The sequence below is a fragment of the Anopheles aquasalis genome, chromosome 2, assembly GCF_943734665.1.
Source record: "Anopheles aquasalis chromosome 2, idAnoAquaMG_Q_19, whole genome shotgun sequence".
Classification (NCBI taxonomy): Eukaryota; Metazoa; Arthropoda; class Insecta; order Diptera; family Culicidae; genus Anopheles; species Anopheles aquasalis.
In genome coordinates this window covers 87,670,647-87,680,646 of record NC_064877.1, presented here as the reverse complement: position 1 = coordinate 87,680,646, position 10,000 = coordinate 87,670,647, and the positions used below count along the sequence as shown (strand labels likewise).

At 47.9% G+C, this 10,000-nt stretch overlaps 1 protein-coding gene across 1 annotated transcript in view; it reads left to right on the top strand.

The window, feature by feature from the left end:
- Positions 1–10,000, top strand: part of LOC126574003 (uncharacterized) — an 83,289-nt gene that overhangs the window by 54,176 nt on the left and 19,113 nt on the right. The gene's annotated exons all lie outside the window — the stretch shown is intronic.

Sequence of the window (10,000 nt, the reverse complement as noted above, 5' to 3'; positions counted from 1 at the left end):
GCTGACAGGTGCGCTCTGACGCGCAATGGTTCGCTGACCATATGGTTTGTTTTTTCGTTACTGAAGCTACTCGGGAGGAGCGCAATGAACAGCGATGCAACTCCGGGCATTGATTTGCTGTAAATCACCGCTGGGATGTCATAAATTCGTACAAAGTGCAGTCGTCTAGGCCAAGGACATGCGGAGCAGCATCCTTTGCGCTCAGTTCGGAAGCAGCCTGTAAATGGCATGATCGCATTTGCTAATGTAATTGACTCATTTCGATGATAATATGCTAGCAAAAGAGTGCAGAGATTGAATTAAGAAGGCCATCAGCACCATCAGCACCACCCGCTCAATGAGGGGGTGATCGTCATCGACTCAAGTGAATCAATAGGTTCCTATTCACACGAACCGATAGCACATGGTGGTGGTGCGACTCGCCTTTTTTGCGTTGATCTTGGAAACTAAGCTGTTCAGCACATGTTTGCCCCTAATGCGTAGTTGTTACTGTGGCTATGGTTCTCTTTGATTTTGTGCTGGAGCGGTTGTGTTGTGCAAATTTACTGCCCTGGCAATGGCAAACTAGTTATCAGATGTAGGCGGTGATGTCATCAAATACGTGACCCAGGGAGTGACATACTTTTTTTTCGCGTTGCGATCTTACTGTGTCTTCAACGAGCTGTAGTATTTCATCTTGTAGCACCCTTTGCTACCTGATATCACGTGTAATTGCAACGTCACAGAGGGCAAGAGGAAACGTATGAGTTTGCCGCTAATTACGGTGATTACTCTCAGGGAAGAGATAGCAATAAGATCGTGGAGAACGTGTTCCGGGGGCGGCGAGAAGTGGATTGCCGGTGGATAGGCACGTGATTAATTCAAGATGATTTGTTATGATGCTAGACCTCCAGTACCTCACGTCGATCACGCTACATGCACCTCGATCTCTCGATCGATCGAGAAGAGTTCAAGTGCGGTGGAAAAGTGATGTATCGATCGTATGCTCTATGGAGATTGGTGGGAACAACCGATTCAAGCACGCTACGTTCGATGATGCGTTCTGTTATGGCTGTGAATGTATTTTCCATGTGGTTTGAATAATAAAAAATTTTTTGCATTTTTTTTTGCATAGAGCAGCAAAAACACGTTGCTTATCGAACTCTGTACTCCTCATTTATGTTTTCCGCTTTTTCACGTGCACCGCTGGTGCGATACAGCATTTGACATCGTCATCAAATTAAATTCGCTCACGTTCCGCAGCCCTATCGGCCGTATCTACCCTTTAGTACCTTGTCACCGGTGTGTGTCTTTTTTATAATTTATCAATCGTCTGGCAGTTTTTTTATGGATCACAAACCATGCTTCGTTGGCAAAAAGGTTTACTCGTTTTTATTGATTATTCACGCCCAATCATCGTCAGTAATGGCAAGTCGTATAAATAAATGCAACGCAGTGTCCGAAACACTATTTTTAGAGACACTAAGTTGCTATCATTCTTTATTTTTACAATAACTGACACGTTCTGGATTGCTAGGAAGTCGTAAAATGTTTCATTATGGTATGATTACATCAAGGAAATTAAGATGCAAATGCATCTACGCCATAAATCTCGGTTGTGGCGTCCTAGCAATCACCATTTCCTTTCATCTTCCAAACGTTTATAAACATAATCTCATAATGTTCAGCATGCACTTGACACATGACCACAAGCGTAAGCTGCTTCAGCACTTATCATCCTCGCAAAGGACAGGACTGGGACTGTAATTACTGTGCCTTGAGCCTTTTTCCGCGACCTCGCTACATCCTTTTTTGTCTGACGAAAGTGAAAAGCCACATGTTCTCGTGGGAAATGGATGCCAAAGGCTGTCGTGCTTGTCATGCTTGTGGCGATGCCACCAGACCAGAGGAATGCAAATCAGTCACCAGTTTTTTTTTTCATGCAGACCTGCAGCACTCATCTCTCGTGAGTGGAAAAGTGGCGCTGATGTCGTATCTGTCTTCAGCAACAGCGAGATTTGGTTGAGATTTTTACTCAGCCTTAAAGCATCGCCACATGTCACGACCTCCGGCCACCTCGTGTTGTGAAAGATGTTTCGTGAATTTCGTGCAGAACAAACGTTAGATACGATGTCGGTGTCCCAAAAGCGTTCGGCGGTGACTTCTCTGGCCCCCACCCCATCGCTCCGGAGGGATTGGCCTTTGGGTAATGGATTTCCTGTGCAGGCCCGCCCATCAAGCCATTCTCTTCGCCGAAGTGGTCTACCGGGGGAGCTCAGAGAAGCCGTTAAAACGGTTTCGCCGGGAAATGGTGCTAGTGCTCGGCTCAGCGGCGTAAAGACAGCCAGAAAAAGGCAAGAAGAAACGTGACTAAAAGGAAGAACCGCGATAGGGAATGGGAAAATGGTGTGAATGTACATCGGCGTGTGGGGGTCTCTAAGTTCGGTGACACAGTGGCTGCGCGGTTAACGGCGCACCGTGGTAGCGATGGATACCGTAAGCTTATGCAAATTGATTGAGAAGTCTGCAGAAGAAGCCCCCGGCGAAAGCATTAAAAAGCTACAAAAACGCACATGAGACGAGACGCCCAGACGGGGAGGGAGAGCGTGCGTAACGACGCGTTACTTTGTGTGGTGGTTCCTGCTTCTTGTGTGCGCGTCGGTCACGCGCCCATTTACGGGCTGTTCCGTGTTTCTTACCCCCATCTCATGCGTGTATGTGGCGATCATAAGCCACTCTTGGGACCCTGTCGATAAACAAATTACAGTGCATGCGACCACCAAGGAACTGCATCATCGTCTCCGGTACGGTTGATTGCCAACGAACCAACCAGCAGCTCATAATCGATTGCATTTCATTGGTTTGCCATTCACCAACTCTTTTTTGCTGCTGCTGCTGCTGCATGTTTGCATGTTGGGTATCTGTACCATGTAATCAGCTTCTTATGTATTTGATTATGGCTGACTATTTTTAGATTGCTTCTTTCCTTCGTTGCTCTTTTTGGGGAGTTTCACTTGGAGTGGACTTTCGATGCGCCTCGTGCCTTGGAAGTCGAAATCAAAATTCTTTAAATTCCTTGCTCTCGATCCTTAATGCTCTCTCTCTGGATCCACACCGCAGGGCTGCTGGTGCTGGTATCGATCCAGATTGCCCAGCCCAACAACCGAAATGTCAATATTTATGGAACCGGCGAACCAGCATTCGTGGCACGAAGTGAATCGTCCGAAAATTGAGTTTTTATTATTATCTATCATATCGTGTTCCCGTCGCGTCCTGTGTGTATAGGAAAACGGATTTCCTTTTTTTTCCACTTTTCCTCACATTCCCGGATGGTTTTATTGCATTTTCGTGTAGCTTTCGGTTTTCATCGGCAAAAAGGTTTTTTATTTGTTTGCCTTGACGTGAAATATTGTTCTCCGGGCTCAGGATACTGCATCTTATGGTCATGTTTTGTGCCATATTTGCCTTAATATTCGATTTTTCTTCAGTTTTGTTTTGTCCAGTGCGGCAACAGTCCTCAAAAAAGGGCCTTTTCTTTATTATGTTAATGTCTTCTGGCTGGCTGGCTGGAGCACGCTGGAGCCAAAAATAATTTTCTAGCTTTTTCTCATCGATTTCCATCGCAGAATCGCGTTTGCTTTCTAGGTCAATGTATGCAGACGATAGCATTATTCCTTGCGAGAGGATTCGTTCTATTTCTTATCACCATATTAATGCCACAACAAATGCAGACATCTGAATTGCTTCTCTTTAATTTGGTAAATGGATATCAAGGACATTCACTTGGCATGTCAGCAGCACCAACTGGTCAAACCGAAACTACGCCGCACATTTACGTATCGCTTTATTAAACTCCTCGGAGAGTTTAAGCAAGACCCGTGTCGGTGGCGTATATGGGGTGGGGGGCCTCCTTTGCGAAACGATTCCAGTGGACGCGCCCGGAGTGGACAACTCCGACAAGAAGTGGGCGCCCCCACAGAGAGCTTTCGCTTTAGTCGCGTGTCGTGTGGGGGTCGAAATTGCATCAATATTTAATTTATGTGCCTATTGACCACTGTTTTTGAACCGAACCACTCACGGTTACTCCGTGACCGATATTGGCAGATTAAGCAAAGTAAACACGGACGGGGCCCAAACCGGACGCTGACAGACAGGATTGACTGGCCAAGATAGCACAGTAGTGGTCCGTGGCGCGGATATTCGCCCTGGTGCCAAACTCTGTCTCGTTGAGTTGTAAAGTTGAGTAACTACCTTACATTTGGAGTAATAAAACATACGGCGTGCAATTCGCGCCAATAGCAGCTTTTATGCGGGTTCCTTTCCTGAGACACCAGTCCAGAGTCCGTGGGCCGGCCAACTCCTTACCAGCGACCACCATTCCGCTCCAATCCAATTTCTAATGTCGCGTCGTTGTCGACTAGACCACCGTTGTCCCGTTTGCGCCATAATTTGATTATTACAGGCCTTTACCACTTCCTTCCTTTTTGGATTTTTGCCGACGACGGGGATCATTGGCACCCCCGAGCAGGAGTGGCGACCTCTCATCTTGTACGATGAACCCCTGAACCGCGTCGAAGTAATTCGATTTGTTGCCACCGAAAAGCTAGGCCTCCTCCTCCCCCAGGGGGGGTAGTTTAGTTAAATCGTTGACTGAGGACATTCGCCACGACTCCGGTGTGACCTCTTGACGTCGTCTCTTCGACGGGACTTCCTGCTTTCGGATTAGGTTTTCTTGGAAAGCGCAGCGCGTGGTCCACGCTTGTTAAGTGGCATCGGAGGCTTCTTGCAGGTGTCCACTCACGCTGCCAAAGCGACCACTTGAGAGGAGAAATGGAAAAGCGTCTTCCGGAAGTTCACTTGGTCGGTGGGCTTCGGCCATTGTCGGACAGTGGCGGAGCTGTGGTGGTCAGCGAGAGCACAAATTGTCTTGAGTAATAGGTTTCACTTTTCTTTGCCAAAGATCATCCCTTGCGCATAATGGGAGGGGGGAAATGGAACCTGCGATCGTTGCCTTTGAAGGGGGGCCACACCAATTATGCAAAACCATTATTCCATCCTGGTCTGGTGTGTGTCATGCGCTCTCTTTACGATCAGTTCGCGGGGGTCGCGAGTCGATGCTTCAATCAACCTTTTCGTCGTTTGCCGCCATAGAATTAATGAAATATCCTTTGGGTAATCCGTCACTGCGGTTGGCACTCGATTATCATGCGGTGCATAGGCAGCTGCTGATTGTTGAGTCGTGAACCTAAAGGTGCAACATCGTCTTCTGCGGCGGATGGTCAATTATCTTTCAAATAAATGACCCTTTTGCAGGTGGAAAGATGATGTGGAGAAGCCGCAGACACAGACGCAGACGCAGACAGGCAGAAAAGATGAAAGTTTCTTGTCCGCCAGTCAATGGAGGTGCCACGAAAAGCCACGGCTACACCATTAGAGGCCCGCTCCACTCGTGTTCGGTCGCCGGTGGTGGAGCTAAGTGGCAGTAATGGTTTGGTGTCCACCGCTGTCACTTTGCGCTAGGGGAAAGGATCTCACCCTTTTTTTCTCTGGCTATTCAACAAGCGGGAAGTAGTTTGCAGTTTTCGGAGATTACTGCTCAAGTCACTTTCGTTTAATTTGGTTGCCGTTTGTGTCTTTTGCCGTTAAAAAAGCCGTTAACAAGGGTAAAATGTAAATATACTGACGATTATTATGTAACGTAAATTGAAAAGACGATTGAATGTTCATGTCCTACGACTATTCCGTATTCCATTCGTTTATTAATAGAAAATGATGAATGAGCAACAAATGTCAATTCAAATTAACTAATTATTCATCGATATGGTTCGTTTGCAAGGAGCGAATCGAAACGTGTACGTGTAGATCACCGTGGATAGCAGGTTAGCGAACCACTTGCGCCAGAAACCTACGCTAGACTTAGAGAGCTTAGAGCTGCCTGCTGGCCAAAACCAACCAGTGCCAGTTGACCCAATGCCAGCGCTACCAAAAGCGACACTTGTGCTGTACGGTGCGCTGTTTCGTTTATGGTTCGACAACCATTTCCACGCGTTGATGGCGCGTGTTAGAATTCCAAGTTCTCGCGGGCGGCGGAGGTTGTTGCGTCCATTGTGTGCGCATCCGGAGAACTTCCCGCGGACCCTTTACGCAATTCCTAGAACTCCGGGGTGTCCTCCCCGGAGGCGGCCTATCTGTCAGCATTGTTAATTTATTTCGCACGGCAAACACTCATAAACCACCGAAAGCCTGTGTGCGCCGTTCTGCTCTGACTTACTGCAACACCTTAACGCGACCACGACCTACGCACCGCATTCCGGCCGCTTGTCCATTTGTATGAAGCCGGTCAGCCGCGGGAGCGTTGTGTAGCATCATCTTGTAGCAGGAGCTTTGGTGGCCAAGTAATTTATGTGATTTTAATGCATCACCGCGCATTCATTTTACGATCCGGAAACCACCACCATCCCGATCGTCGTCGCGTAAATTGTGTCCAGTGCAAATGGAGCTATTAAGAAGGTTTCACTCGCTGCAATTATGGTCATTTGCTTTCGATTTGAATATCGAGATCATCGACAGAACCAATGACGATCTCTGGTCGATAGAATGTTGCAAACAAGACCAGAGAGAGAGAAGCAATAAATCAATGTTCTGTGGGCACACAGGCCATAGAAACAATTATGCGATCTCCCAGCGGTGGTCCATACCATCACGCAGCAAAGATACTGGAGGGTGATTAAAGAAGAAACCTTGCTCCATGTCGCACCTTCACCTTGGGCTGGTGGTTTATAATGATTTATGCCGCCTGAAACGCCTCGAGCTTCACACGCCCCCCGCTGGTAGATGAATCCGGGTGGTAATTGAAAGTGATCGGCAGTGATCGGCATCGCAGAAGCGCGAGCCGGTGGGATGATTTATTCTCCTTTTTCGTCTCTATCTTTAGCGGTGTTTGGTTCGCAGTTGAAGGGAGGAGTTTGCAGCGTACTGACGCATACGGCCGCTGCACTTGTCCGGCAGACCGGCACCAGGCACTTCCGGAGGCGATTGGTTGGTGCCTAGTCATGATGCTAATGAAACGGAATTCTTAAATAGTTCCCTCCCCCTTTTGCATCCTCGAAATGCGCCACCTTCTCTTTTTTCTCTGCAATCTGTGCAAAGCTTCTGCGCTGCTACTGATGAGGTTTAATTCATTTAAAATTAGGATTATTGGTGGACTGTGAAACGCTAAGCTGTTTGCAAGGTTGGTTGGACGGGGTTTGAAGACTTTCGAATAGCCATTCGGAGGTAATCCTTACTCTCGCTGTTCTCCAGCTACTCCTTTACTGTCAACAGTATTGAATAGAGCAACGGAAAGTGGCGTAAAGAATAAGGTGACCGTAGACTCATTTCGATTCAAATGAACGACTTAACAACATCATAAAACGTAGTAGAATGAGATATCAAGTACAAGCGACCGGTGAGTAGGCCCCGAGTGAAAGAAACCACGGTCATAAACTGTGTGACTACACTCACATTCTCATTCTGGTGGTGTGCAATAGCCCCGGAATGCACCACTGCAACTGCAAGTGGGCGGAAAAATCAAAACGCGAAGGACAGTCCAGCCGAGCACCACAACAAGGTTCTTCCCGCGTGTGGCAGCCGCTTGTGCCTGTGCTGTCGTCTACCTCCGCCAAATACCGGTAAGGTGTCGCAAATAATTAAACCCCTGCGCACACGCTGGCGCACTTTCTTGGCCGGCCTTCGATCAATCGAAAAGCAAAAGCCGCCCGTGCTGGCACGTTGGCCGGATTCCGATTCGGATTAGAGAAGTTGAGCAGTTGAATGGAAATGATCGACAGGCGGCTCTTTGTTTTGTTGTGTTCGCTGCATCGATATGCAGCTGTAATTAGCATTCCGTTCGCTCCAAAGATGGTCAATCTTTGGAGGTGGCTACGCTGGCCACCATTTGCCACCAGACTGGGGAACTCAACTCTCTCAACCAACCGCAGTACGTCGCGCACTATTGGACCGTTACTCTACGGTTCGCCACTGTGCTGGTCTCATCTTCGTTCCAGATGCCGGAGACCAGATGTATCGGCCGAGCCGTGCGCTTCATTTCGTTGGATAAAATCGTCCGGCGAAACTGGAGCAGAAGAGCTGCTGACCATTGATTGAATCCTCTCCTAATGCGAACCATATTGTATGGTCTGGTTGTCTGTTTTTAATGCGATCACCAGGAACATCCTAATACTTTCTTGCGATGATGCTTGCGATCTCACTCTATGTGTCAACTTGAAGCTAATGAGTGTATGTCATGGTCGCTAGAGATACAAAAAAGATAGTGAAGGAAGACACAACTTGCCCTTGAGAAAGCTTAAACAATCCCGCATGCTGTGTTTGTGGTGACGCGAATGGTGGCAATGAAAGCTGCACAACCGACATGACTCAGTGCCATCTGGCTGCCATCCATGAAACGGATCATTTTTGGCCAATTTGTGACTGAATGTTTGTGGCATGAAGGTATGCCGAGGAGTGTCCTCAAGCATTCCTTGTGGTTCACCACCATTTTTGAGCTGAAAAGTTTATTCTGGACGCACTCGTGCGTGAAAGCCACATTCCTCCACAGCCGAGAAGAGCCTCGACGCGAGAGAGATAATTTTGCCAACGCAATAAAACCAATTCCCTTGGCTGGGTTCTTTTTTGCCCTCGGCCACCATCAGCCTTAACTTAATAACCATTTTAAACCCGCAAAATGCGGGTTCTCTCTCGTGCTGTCGCGTCGGACCGCATCATAAAACGTTACAATAATTCATAGTCAATGGGAGCATTTGCTGGGAACTGCTGTCTGAGATTGAGAGACAAGACAGTTCCACTGGCCACAAAAAAAACCCTGTGGCGAACGTGGCGACCGTGGGCCATCGGCTGTTCTACATATTTTCGCCAATTCGTCGTCGTCGTCATAACCGTAACGATGAAAACGGTCTTTCCAGAGACCCTGGTGCGCCCGTCTCGTAAGGCAAAAGTAAGAGGCTGAAGAGAGGCTATTGAACCGGATGCCCACTTGGTATGAGTGTGTCCCCCATTTTGGATTGATGAATGGTTTGGCTGAGGGCCAATAGTAGTCACCAGTTAGTACAGATGCGGTACATGAACGAGTGAACTGTGCTGTATCTTACAGTATCTTTTTGGCCCATATAATTGACCCAAAAGTAGCTGCAGCAGCAGCTGGTTGGAAGTGGTTTGCAAGTCACGAAAACTAATTGCTAGTTAAGATCGGGATGTGCGGCGCTCTGTGAACCGGATGCCACATCCGTTATGTCACTGGAAGGAATGTGCAAATGGCGATAATGTCTGTCAGTGTCAGTCTAGTGTGGTGTGCAGAATTTACATCGCAAAACACTCTCCCAGTTTGCTGCTGGTAATGAATACTTTATTGCTTCTGTAAACACAATCCCCCTTCTTCTCTGCGTTCCTGCCGTTCCAACATCAATTATGCAACACCACCTTATGGTCGTCGTGTAACGCCACGAGATTAATAGCTAATTCAATGACGAACGACTATTCCACGCGGAATTCCATTCGACTTTTCCATTTTTCATCCAGCATCCAGCAGGAGACGGCTGGGCTCCAATTTTGAGGAAGGTACCGTGCCGTTCCCATGACCTTTCGGGCGGCTAGACGACTGGTTGGCTGGCAGCAACATGGAGGCCAAATCCCGGGGCGAAAAAGATTGCCTACGTCTCATACACTGGCGGTCGCGCGCTGACAGCCGGCTCATGTGTGGGTTGGCGTGATACCACCGGCATTGCACCGGCATCGAAATAATGTTTCATTCACGAGCCCACTGCACACTACTGCTGCTGCATAATATGCATATGTCAAGTACCGCTCGCAAATCACCCCTCCTCCCTACCAACCCACCAACTGTGTGTCGACCTTCTTTGCCATTCATTATTGGCTGCGATGCTTGTTGGCATCATAATATGCTCCGCAAAGCCTACTACGGCTTTATATTGTGAACCCTTCAGCAGCAGCATAATTGAGGCTAGAA